This window comes from Lycorma delicatula, chromosome 4, assembly GCF_047948215.1.
Source record: "Lycorma delicatula isolate Av1 chromosome 4, ASM4794821v1, whole genome shotgun sequence".
Lineage (NCBI taxonomy): Eukaryota > Metazoa > Arthropoda > Insecta > Hemiptera > Fulgoridae > Lycorma > Lycorma delicatula.
In genome coordinates, this window is record NC_134458.1 from 66011110 (window position 1) to 66024576 (window position 13467).

Here is a 13467-nt window from a genome sequence, read left to right on the forward strand (position 1 = left end):
TCTTGTAATTTATTGTCATAAGAGAGCTGAATTCATATAAAATCAAAATTGCAATTTATTTGAATTGAATTTGAATTATAATAATAATTTTAATTGTGAATGGCTTGTCTACATTTAGAATAAAACTCAGTTCTAATATAGTTATTTGTGTTTTTTTGCTTTGGGTCCATTAAACAGTTAAAATGATATTGATTATATCTTATATATAGTAATAATTATTTTATCTTCATTACTCTTCTTAGAGTGGTTATCATTATATGTTTTACTGACTATGCACCATCAAAAATGACACTAATTGCTCTTTTGGTTAACAAAGTTATAAGGTAGAAAAAAAACAACGTAATAAAAAATCCAAAGAAGTTTGTGCTTATTCACAAATTCCTGTTCATGCAGATCTTTCAGTTGTTGTAATCTTTTTTTCAACCTCTAATGGACTGAACCTGTTTATACAGGTTCAGTCCATTAGAGGTTGAAGAGATTAAGGACAGTAAAAATATTCAAAAAGTAAACTTCAATTATTAATAAAGTTATGGGGAAAGAATAAAAAAACAGATGATTAAATATGCTTATATTGGTGAAAAATATAATTCATGAAGTAATATTAAGGTTCCATTCACATGTATCTCAGATGCAGTCCAGGAATTCTGAAAGTGAAGAATTCTAATATCAGACTGTTCTGATTGTTAGCTGTTGAATTTAATATATTTAGGAGTGATTACTAATGTGATAAGGTGCTTCTTTTATAAATTAAATTTTCATCAATGAACATTTCAAAAAGCTGTCAAATTTCATGGTATTGTGGAATACCTCTCTTGAACGCCAATTGATTACAATCTACAGATGTCCTGGTGAGTCTTCAGTATACAGCAAAGTTCTAAATAAATTATTTGGTAAACTGAATTCTAAAAACAGAATATTTTTTACCTTTCCAACCACGTAGTGGTTGGAAAGAAGCCACTAACGTTTGCACAGTTTTGACTTCTTTTTCTTTTCCCAATTCCATTCTTTTGCTCTGTTGTTGTGGTCTTTCTTCCATCCATCTTTCAGGTTTATACCCTTCTTTTTCATTCTTTCTGGAAACTTTCTGGAAATTCTTTCTTGAATCACTTTTCTAAATTTATCTCCGTCTTTACAACACAGATCCTTAGAAATGCTTAATGTTTTTAGATCTGTTTCTATTTCTTTAAACTCGTTGGTCTTTGTGGCTCTGTATAGAAATTAAATATTTGTTTTATCAATATTTGGTTGTTCATTTTGCATAAAGTCTATAAAATTGTAATCTTTTCTGGAATAAATTCCCTATTTTTTATATATGTAAATTTCTTTTTCACTTTTCAATTTGTAAATTCCATCTTCATATTTTGGTACATAAATCTTTCTTAAAATTTTTTTTTGTACTTTTGCTATTTCTTTTTCTGAAAAAAACTGTAGACATTCTGCCCCATACAGTGCTTCTGGTAGGATTATAGTTTTATAGTGCAATTTGAAGTTATGCGACAGGGATTTTTTATTGCAAATGTTCTTCGTGAGATGTTAGGCATTTTCATTTTTCGTACTCTAATATTCATGCCATTTTTTGCAGTTATATTCAGTGTTATGATTTCTTCCAAATATTAAAATTTTTGAACTCTACTTATTTCTTTATTGTCAGACATTTTAAGGGTCCGAGTTCTGTCATTGTCATTGGAAAACCAGTGAAAAAACTTCATAAGGAAGTTTTTCATTATTTTATTGAAAGGAAGAAAAAACTGTTCTGAAGAAGCAGAAATCTCAGCCAAAATACTTATAATTAAAAAAATCAGAAAGTGATAAAATTAATTTTTAATAAAAAAATTCTAAATAAATAATACAGTATACTCATTAAATGTGTTATGGTTGTAATTCAAACATTTTTCTGGAAGTGTTTATTTTTTACACAGATGTGTGATACCTTAATTAAATTAATTTATGTTATAAATAGAAAATTTATTCGTTTCACTTCGTCTTTTTCAGGTGCAGAATTAAATTTTAAGTTTATGGATCAGGTTTATATTCGTTATTCGGTCTTAAATAAACTATATGTTTTCTGAACTGTCCTGCCTACAAACATAAGGCTGTTGCCTGAATTGTCACTTTAATATCTATTATTCTTTCTTAATGTTAAATTTAAAAAAACTAAGAAATATTTTGTAAATCAATTTCATCAGCGTTAAAATATTCATAAACTTTCTAAATCCCTAAATTTCTCAAGAAGTTGTTTTACCCTGAGGTTACAATTGAGAAAATGTGACTTCTGCTTCTGTTTTAGATTAATAATTATATCAAAACAAATAAAATGTTAATATGATTATATTAACATCATAAATAATACATCGAAAACTATTTAAAAACATTTTTACAAAAATACCCCTAAATATTTAATTTTTATAATTCTATCTAGTTTTTGGGCTATCAGCTGAAATTTTTAAATCTTCCTTTAAATGAAACATTGTCAGGAAGGGAGCAGTTTTCATTCCTTTTATAAGAGGGTTACAGGTTAATAAACTACCCTAACACTAAAGACTGAAATACTTTCAACTCATAAATGAGATGTTATCAAAGTAATACTTTTTTCAACATTATCACAGAAGTAGAGAATGAACTTTTCATTTAATTGGTTTTTTTTGGTCAAATATTCAAAATATTTAATTTGTGGTATTTTAAAAGTACTAAATCAAAAAGATCTAATTATTTAAAAATTTCTTATATATTGGCAATTGCAAAAATATATTTTTGATAAAGCCAAAATGTATTAGATTTTCTCAAAATCTTAATTATCATCCATTAGTTTTGATCTTTATAAGTAACATGGTTGGAGGATTTGAATTTTCTTTTGAAGGTTGCTGCAAATCTCTTAAGCCTTACATTTTAAATGAGTTTTTTATTAATGTGTAATTACAAAAATCATATAAAAGGTAGTGATTGATTACAAAGTTTTTTTACCAAATACTCCTAAATTTTATCTGTTTCACCACATATTATGGAAGGGAAGCCATGCTTCACATGTTAAGCTACAGTAATCATTTAAAATAATTAAATACTATTTTATTTATCTCCAAGGAACATTAATAAGTATAATTTTTACTTATTTTTTGGCATATAAAAATGAGTCTTACATGAGGACGTACAGAGGGGGCTAAAATAATACTCAAATTATTTTTCTTTACTGGAATCAAAATGGAGACGTAATCTTTTTTTGCAAGGTTTAGAGAAAATTTTATAAATAAAACTACTTTTGTAGATATTTTAATGTATTTGGCAGGACATTTAAAATCCTCAATTTTGAAGTGCAACGTAGATTTGAAGAAATGAATTAAGATTCACTCCTTTTTTTGTTCTTTATGCGAGAAATCACTAGTTCATTAACTCTCCTACTTCTCAGATAGTTAATAAGCTAAAATCTAGCTTAGTTACTCAGGAGGGAATCTTTAGGAAGACTAGTGAAGATTATTTGATAATATGCTCAGAGATAAAATTAAGTAGGGGTTGAAAAGGGTTCTGAGACTGGAAGAGCTGAGATTCAGAATCTGGCTCAGGTGTTATGGTAAGCAACACTGAAAAATGAATTTTTTTTTCTGTTACCCACAAGCAGGTGAAAGGAGTGCAAACAGATTTTCAAACCGGTACCTCTTTTCCTGCTTAAGATGCAGAAATAGAAAATAACAAATTTGTTTCGAAAAGTGAATAAAATTTTAAACCCAGCTCGAAGTGTGAAATCAAATAAAATAAAAACAAAGTAAAAGGGATTCAGTGTAATGTTTTTTTACAGAACTTCCGCCTTTTTGTTTTTATGTGGTATCAATTTTTACTAGAAGTTTATTCTAAACTAAAGAATACCAATTTTTCATTACATCATTTTATTTTGTACAAAACTGAAGGATAGGACTACTACTGGATTTAGTTGATTTGTGTTTGCTCATTCACTCAACAACGGCTGTTTGTAAAGTGTACACAAGCCCATAAAATTTCTGACAACTTTTCTAGGAAATATTTTGTTTTTCTTCTGAATTTTTTTTTATTGTTGTTGAGACCCGTTCAGAAGGATACAGAAGATGATCAGGGGAAACATTAGAAAAACAGAAGAAAATTATAAATAATTTTGGGGGAAACATTTATCTATAATTTCAAAAGGAAGTTTTAGAAGTTCATTTTTGTCATTTGCCAAGAATGTATTTTCCTAAACAATTTCGAGGGACAAAAGTTTAAGCCTTAATTTTTTTTAAATTTTTTTCTAGAAACGCATTCAGAAAAAATTGAGTAGGATCCCTGTACCTCCTTCTAATTGACAAAACTTGTTTTTTTCTTTTAATTACTAACTTAGGGTATTTTTAGTATAACATTTTAAGGAGAAAAGATTTTTGCAGATAAATTTAAAACAACTCTAAACAATTTTCTCTTTATTTTTGATGAGAATTTGATTGGTCGATCATGCCAACTTAAAATGATAACATATCCGTGGTCGAAATGCATTAATTCGTATTGACAGGAATTCCGATTTCACCATTTTATCCGATGTAATTGTTTTCAAATATTAGTCAATAAAAAAAAAGAAATTGACATAATAATAAACAAACATTTTTATTTAAAATTGTATTAACTCGTTCAATTCTTTAATATAATTACTAAATACACATTTTTAATAGAACACTTAACTGCGTGTCGAAAACATATTGTATACATATGGTACAGCTTGCTAAGATAACATGCAATATAAAATTCTTATCAAATCGGGGTGATTTTGAATGTCTGGTTCTAAATTCTATTCACAGAGTGCGCTGCAGTATCTTCATTATTCTTGGACGTGTTAGTTATGCGTTGATTGTTTACGAAATTTGGGCATTTTTTGTTGTCTGGGATAGAATATGTTTGGTGTCTTTAAAAGTATGTTTGTTTATCTAACAAGTATAAAAAGTATTTTGGTTTTCGGGAAGCAGAATATATCTGAAGCGCTCCTATAAAATAATGTCTCGATTGATCCCCGTGAACTTGCTGTTTGTCGAATGACATGAACGTATGGAGTATGTAAAACTTTAATTTTCAACAGGTAAGATTTATTCTGAAATGATTTGCGGACCTTGTTCAATGTATTTTATAACTGCCTTTTCCTTGGTTTTGTATGCCAGAGTTGCTTATGGTTGTGTTTATTGTGCGATTTATATAGCAAAATATCGTGACGACAGAAGAGTTGTGCTTGTAATTTGGTGGCAGGCGATGACGCAAGCGGAGCAAGTTTTTACTATGGAATCAAATAATCTTTGATGTAGCGATGGGGTTTTAGAGAAAATTTAAGAGATTTTGCTTAACTGGAAACTTAGGAAACTTGCTAGTTTCTGTGTAGTAATTCTGTATTACGGGAGATTAATATGACTGCTATATTTTAGGTATTTACAATGGTAGTTCCTCCATTTGGTTTTACTAACTGTTCTTAGAAATTAGATAATATTTCACATAAATAATTATTATATACAAACAAAAACCATGCTTATTTCAGCTTAATTGTGTATATGAATATTCGTAGTTGTTTGCTGACGAAAAATTTATGTATTTAAAAAATTAACCTCAGAATAACTTTATTGAAAAGTTTGTGCTTGAAGATTATTGCAATTTAAACTTCGTCAATTGCCGATGATGAAAATTGCTCAAAAGTCTATTATTTGCCAACCGAACCGGTTTGAAATAAAATTTATATTACATGATATATCCTTAAAAAATGATTTTAAATAATTAACTTAATATAAATGTATATATTTTATTTTAGCTGTTCAAGCCACATTGAACATTTAAACAGTCTTGTATGCACAATGTCTTCTCACAAGTAAAAATAAAATTCAAATAGTAGCAAATCTAAATGTTGATACTTTTTTTAGGCCTGCCCATAATTGATAACTGTTCAATAATGCCCTTGTAGTGTTACTGGTTCAGTATTTTTTTTTTCAAAAAGATGTGTAAACTTGAAAAGTTAATTAGTTCAGACTCATTTTCTGTAGGTTTTCCACTGGTAACAGACGTCCTTTAGCTGATTAAAGTTTTGTGAATGTAGCTCTAAAAAGATCTATCAATGAAAAACCTTTTGTGTGAGGTGTTTTCAGAAGATTATTATCTTATAAGATATTCAAATCTGATTTATTGTACAGTGTAAGTTTTTCCTTAGTCAAAAACATTTTAGGCTGTATCGATTGCTTAAATTAGGGATTAAAATATTTTGATGTGATTTTTTTTTAAGTATGGAAATTATTCTTTCAAAGGTGGCTAATTTGGGGCTAATTATTTAGCCCCTTTTTCAGCAGTTAGTGATGCCACTATTGTTAATGGCATTCGCCTTCAGTGATTACTTATTGCAGCTGAGATGTCTACCAAAGAATGAACTGCATTATTGACTCCACAAAGGCTCGTTAGAATAACTATTTTTACATTATACAATGAACTCTTTATAAACTAATTTATTTTAGTTATAATTTTGTCATGTTGTTCAGTGAATTTTAATATAAATTAAAAAAAAATATATGTAGACTACTCCTTTTAGTAAATCTAACTGTTTTTTTTTTTTTAATATAGACATAAAACAAGAATGATAATAAATATTAATAAAATTTTTTTTATAAAAATAAATGCAATGAGAAATAGCTAATTTTTTACTGTTATTAAATGCCTAGATCTTACATAAAAAATAGTGATAATATAGTAACGATTTGTGAAAGTCCTTTCAACTCTTTCCATCTGGATAATATTAACTTCTGATTGACTGTGATTATGAGGTGTGGCTACTAAATAACGAAACTAATGCTGTAAAATATTTATTTTATATTTATACATATTTTGTTATTATCCCCTTCAAAATACATCCCTACAATGCTCCATGCAAATTTTCCATTGTTCGAAACAGTGCTGGAAGTCTTCTTCTGTGAGCCCTATCATGATACATACTGCTTTTTCTTTCACAGTTTCAATGGTCTGAAATCTTGTTCCTTTTAAAGCAGATTTGACCTTGGGGAACAGATAAAAGCTACATGGTGCCAGCTCAGGCTAATAAGTTAGGTGGTCTAACACTGGGACGTTATACTTGGCTAGAAACGTCTTGACAGACAATGCAGTGTGAGCCGGTGCGTTGTCCTGATGAAGAACCCATGACTTGTTCTTCCACAGTTCGGATTGGTTTTTTCTTACTTTTTCACGGAGTTGAGCAAGGACCTCAAGGTAGTAATGTTGATTAATAGTTTGGCCTTCAGGAACCCAGTGAAGGTACACAATCCCATGAATATAAAAAAAAAACAATCATCACTTTGAATTTTGATCTTCTTTAACATCCTCTCGGCCATCTTGGAAACATTTAAACCACTCAAAAACCCATTGCGTGATAAACATTCTTTGCCATATACTTTTTTTTTTTAATGAAAGATAAATTTCAGTAGCAGTTTTTCCAAATTTCATGACAGTTCTTTGCTCTAATAAAACACTTAGCATTTTTTTGGCAAAACAGATGTTATCCAAATGAAGACCACGACCAGATTGCAATGTCTAATGAAACTGGAGTGGCAACAATCGAAAGAGAAGGCCTCATGCTACACAGCTGTTGGTCGAACGAATTTGGCGCATGCGCAGTTCTTGTGTAGTAGCATTAGTCTCGTTATTTAATAGCTACACTTCGTATGCCCAAATCAATATTATCTAAATTAAAAGGTTTCATAATTTAATTTGTCAGAATAAAGTCTGTACTGTTGATATGCCTTTTTTTTTACTAAGGGTTTTACAATTACAAATAAAAAAAACATTACTAGGTAACTGTTAAATCTATTTATATATATATGTTTGTGATTTGGACGTATATATATTGTTTTCAATAATAACTGTATGTACATTTCAAAATTACAAAAACTGTGTAATTTGAAGACATGCTTATGTTATTCAAACTGTAAATGAATAACCAAGCTATTAAATATTAGTTTAAATTCTTGTTTTTATAATTCTCCTTTTATCTTCATACTTTTTTATAACTTTAGGCTCATTAAACCTTAAAATTTAATTTTTGTGTTATTAGGATTTATGAAACGTTTTATGAGTCATAGATGAGATATCTGGTATCTAAAGGTTCAAGTGCTAATTGCCTTCCTCCAAATAATTTGTTCTCTGATATATATATATTATATATTTGTTATTATGGTTCTACAAATTCCTTTGATCTGGAGATCCTCAATCATAAATTCCTATTTGTGAACTTTTGCACATTATTTCAGTCATTTCCTGTGTGACACTACTGGAATCTTTGAAGGATTGTTTTGATTGATTGTTGCATTGAAGCAGTTTTTCTCTTTTCTGAAATTATCAATTGTATACCCATCTGTTAAAATTATTCGAATGGCTGCTGATTATTACTACTTGTTTAGCTTATAAAATTAAAATTGAACGAATTAAAAACTAATTATATTTATTTAACCAAATCTTCTGCGATCAGATAGTTTCACATCTTGAAAAATCTCAGGTAGATTCTTCTGAAAAATGTAGCTGAACCCATGTTTATGGAATGCTGATTCCTGTATAACACCAAAATTTAATAATAAATAATGCATTAGTCAAATCCGATTATAGTGTAGTACTTACATTGCATTCACGATACAAAACTTTTCATTCAAGGCACATTGTGCTGTTTTGTCAGACATAACTAATAACATTCCATTACATACATTTGAAACTTCTCATCTTAATCTACCTCAAAATGTATTTTTTGCAGATCCTAAATTTAATATATCAAATAATATTGATGTTTTAATTGGAGCCCAGTTTTATTTAAATCTTATTTTACCCAGTAAATTTATTCGAGATTCAAGATATCCTATTATTCAAGAGAATAAGCTAGGATATATGCTTAGCGGTTGTCTTCCTACTAAATTTAAACATAAGAATACTGTTACATCCCTTTTTACAAGGAACAATAACAGATCTTTCAACTGTATTTGAAAATTCATAAAATTAATTCTGATGTTTCAGTTAATGAAACTTATACATTCGAAACACACTTCCAACTTAATACCACTAGGAACAATCAAGGCAGATTTATCGTCTCATTACCACGCAAATCCGATAAACTTAAGCTGGATGATTCTTTCATTAACGCTAAAAATAGGTTCTTATATCTGGAACAAAAATTATGCAACAATTCTAATCTTAAAATGGAATATTTTGCCTTTATGCAAGAATACTTAAGATTAGGTCATATGTAGTTACTTAATTCTGATGATTTATTAACTAATGAATCAGATGAATATTACTTACCTCCACACCCAATATTTAAGCCCACAAGTCTATTACTAAATTCAAGTTGTCTTCGATGGCTCAGCTAAAATCTCTAATGGTTTATCTCTTAATGATATACTATTAGTTGGACCTGTTGTCCAACAGGATTTATTCTCAGTAATACTTAGATCTAGAATTCATAACTATGTTATTACATTGGACAAACCGAAAATGTGTCGTCAAATACCAGTTAAACCTTATTTATGACACTAATTTACAACACATTTTGTGGCATGAATCTCCAGACAGACAACTAAAACATTTTTTCACTCAGAACTATAACATATGGAACCGCTTCTGCTCCATAATTAGCCACTAGATGCCTAATTCAAATATCAAGTGAAAACCAAACAGATTTCCCATTAGCTCTCAATACTATTAGAAATGATTTTTATGTTGATTTTATTTCAGGCTCTGAGCATCTAGATGAAACTATCCAACTAAAGGTTGATGTTTAAACATTATGTTTAACCATAATTTAAACATTATGGTTTTCCATTTTATCAGTGGTTCTCTAATAATCATAATATTGCTACTCCTGAGCATAATTGTTATATTCCTTTAGCCCAGGAACTTTAGGCATTTTATGGAATAGTTTTACAGACACAATATCATTTCAAATTACTCAGTCTATTGATACTAAAAGAATTATTCTCTATTATTGCAGGAGTATTTGACCCATTAGGTCTCATTGGTCCTATTGTTTTCTATTATAAATGTTTTATGCAATTTTTATGGCAACTTAAAATTAATTGGTATGGTAGATTGCCTACAATGATGTTATTTCAATGGTATAAAATATAGAATCAGTTGCACTTACTTATTAAGATAAGTTGTCCAATTAAATTTAACAATTGCGGTTAACTCAGTCCAAATACACAGATTTTCAGATGCTTCCATAAAGGCTTATGACTTGAATCTACATTCGAATTATATTTTCTAATCAAACAATTTTCTTAACTTTGTTCTAAATCAAGACTTGCTCCTTTAAAGTAAATAACACTATCAAGGCTTGAATTATCTAGTTGTTTATTCCTCTCACGTTTATTAGTGAAGGGAATAAATGCTCTGAATATGCATATTGATGAAATACATTTGAATTCAGATTCAACAATAGCGTTGTCGTGGGTTCATGGACATCTGTCTGCTTGGACGGTATTTATTAGTAATAGAATTATTGAAATGCTTTGGTGGCATGGTCATCCTTGGCTCTTAAAATTTTCATTTCATTGGTTAAATAATCATATTAACTTTAATAACTATAGTAAGGATCCGAAATGTCTTATAGAAAAACATAAATGCACATCAACAGCTTTAGTAGATACTGCTTTACTTGACTACATATAACAGTTTTCATCTTTGCATAAGCTAACTCGTATATTCAGCTATTGTTTCTGATTTATTCGCAATCTTAAATTAATTTGTACTGAACGAATCACTGGTCATTTAACTACAAGGGAATTTCATCAAACCCTTAGCTTTTTCTTAAAACAGTCTCAACATGTACATTTTAGTGATGAAATAAATAAAATTAAGAACAATCAAATTATTTCGAACCAAAGTAAAATCATTTCACTTGATCCATTTTTGGATGACTTAGGACTATTACGAGTGGGAGTTAGATTACAACACTCTTTATTATATTATCAAGCTAAACGTCCTATTATCCTACACTCGAAGGCAAATTAACTAAATTAATTATTATTGCTGAGCATTTACGTCTGGTATATAATTAACGCATCAAGCATTTCATCAATCATTAATAAATGTTTGAATTATTTTCGTTTTAATGCAAAAACTCAAGTGCAACAATTAGGTCAGTTACCATCTATCAGAGTAGTACCTTCCTGTCCATTCTCTGTCTGTACAATAGACTATGGAGGTCTACTTACAATTCATCATGGCGGGTAGTGATCCAAAGCCATAAGTAAATTTTATATCGCATGTTATATATGCCTCGGTACTAAGGCAGTTCATTTAGAATTAGTCTCTGATTTGACTACACAGTCATTCATAGCAACACTCCAGAGATTTATTTCACGAAGAGATATTCCTACCCAATTTTTTTCTGATATTGGTTCCAACTTCTGATCTGCCAAGAATATTTTGTATGACCTATTTAAATTCGGAAAATCTAAAATCAAATATTTAAGTGTTTTCATCCAAAAAAAACATATGGTCATTCATTCTACTCTCTTTGCCCCATTTTGGTGGTTTATGGGAGAGCGCAATTAAAAGCGTGAAATATCATCTACGTCGTGTTGTAGGGCAAACAATCTTGAACTTTGAAGAATTTTATACGGTTTTAACAGGTTGAAGCCTATCTTAATTTTCGTCCCATTTTTACTGTTTCTACAGATCATAGGGACCCAAAACCACTATTGCCTGGACATTTTCTTATCGGTTGTCCATTTATGTCTTTACCTGAACCCAATTACAAAGAAATTGAAATTAACCGCCTGGGTCATTTGCATTTATTCCAGAAATTCGTCCAATTCATCTGGAAATAATGGTCTAAGGACTATGCTCATTATCTCCAGCAGAGAAATGAATGGTGTTTTCCTTCATGTAATCTGTCTATTGGAGACTTAGTATTAATCTGAAAGGAAAAGTGTTCACCAGTGCATGGAAATTCAGAATTATCACTAAGGTTTAACCAGGTCCTGACCATTTAGTTCAAGTTGTTGATTTAAAAACTGCTGATGGTCAGCTCTGTAGACCTGTGCACGAGTTTGTGTTTGCTGCCCGTGTCTGATAATTAATTGAATATTTTTTAAAATAAAAAAAGTACTTCACATGATACTAATTGAGAATATTGTTAAAATAATTTTGTTAATTAATATTATACTATTGTATTTATTAATGTGATTTATATTGTGGTCATAAATCTTACATATTATTAATGTAATATTCTGTATATTTATATCTTACTCATATACTCTTCTAACACTCTACTCTACAGACTAATTATTATACTACATTTACATGTAAATATATACTGCACACAAACACATACGCAGATAACACATACAATGCACAGATATTGTATGTATGTCAGATGCAATTAGTCACTAAATGTGCAGTAAGTCATCATTATTTAAACTTTAAATCCAATGACACCATGGTTATTTGGATCATTGGACACATCACCCGCATCACGTACAACATATTTAAAGAAATCCTAGTCGCTATAGATTATAGGTACAAGTGTGCAAGAATATATATATTATTTATGTATTAATACACATAAATAATTTACAAAGCTATTAATATTCTGAGCATTATGATTATTGTTATATTCGTATTGTATTACTATTCTTATACATTTTTATTGATTTATTATCACTATTATATATTATATTGATAAAAAAAATATAAAATACATATACTCAATTGTATTATAACAAAATACTTGGTTTATCTTGTATTACTGAATAATATTTATATTAGTATAACATTTATGTACCTTATATTATATTATCTACATTATTGATATTCTCATGTTATTATAAGAAAAAAGAACTTGTTTTTGATGGACAGTATGTTCAGTTTCATGTGTTTTCTTCATACTCTTGATAAATGTAAACATATCCTGTCATTTTCTTATTTTTTAAAAATGAACCAGCTAAGCTTATGTATTATTAAGCAATTATTAACTTAAGACTTCACTTTCCTTTGTGGTGTGAACTAAGTAAAATTAAAATGTATACTTGTGCTAGCTAGAATTTTTAATATTTTATAAATGTCTTAATTTAATATGTCTAACTAATTTAATGTAATTTAAAATATAAATAAAGGAAGTGTAAATTATCCATTGTTTATTTATCCAGCAATTATTTAGTGTATGCTATTATCACAATCAATGCTCTGCTGCTGGAATTGCTGTACAGTAGCGATCCCATTGTCCAGCACATTGCAACTACAAGCATCAAGCAGCCATTAACATATCCTGTTCTTACTTAGATTCCCAAAGTATTCTTTTGTATTAAAAGAGGAATATTCCAAATTGCAGTTAATTTTTTCACTGGTGAAATTTTAACTAAAAGTTACCATTGAAGAATTTAAAGGTTAACTGGTTTTTTTGGAATTTCTCAAACTATCATGAATTTTATTTAGTATTTTAGGTAATTAATTGCTTTTAAATGGCATTTAAAAAGACCA

General features: G+C 29.0%; 1 protein-coding gene across 2 annotated transcripts in view; it reads left to right on the plus strand.

The window, feature by feature from the left end:
• The window catches only part of LOC142323491 (fatty acid synthase-like), a 232107-nt gene that overhangs the window by 36869 nt on the left and 181771 nt on the right, over window positions 1-13467 (plus strand). Inside the window, exon 1 of one of the 2 annotated variants that reach the window (XM_075363215.1) lies at window positions 4795-5062. The exons of the other annotated variant lie outside the window; for it this stretch is intronic. The gene's annotated coding sequence lies outside the window, so the exon portion shown is untranslated. Of the gene's footprint in view, window positions 1-4794; window positions 5063-13467 lie in introns of those variants that run through there. 2 annotated transcript variants of the gene reach the window in all.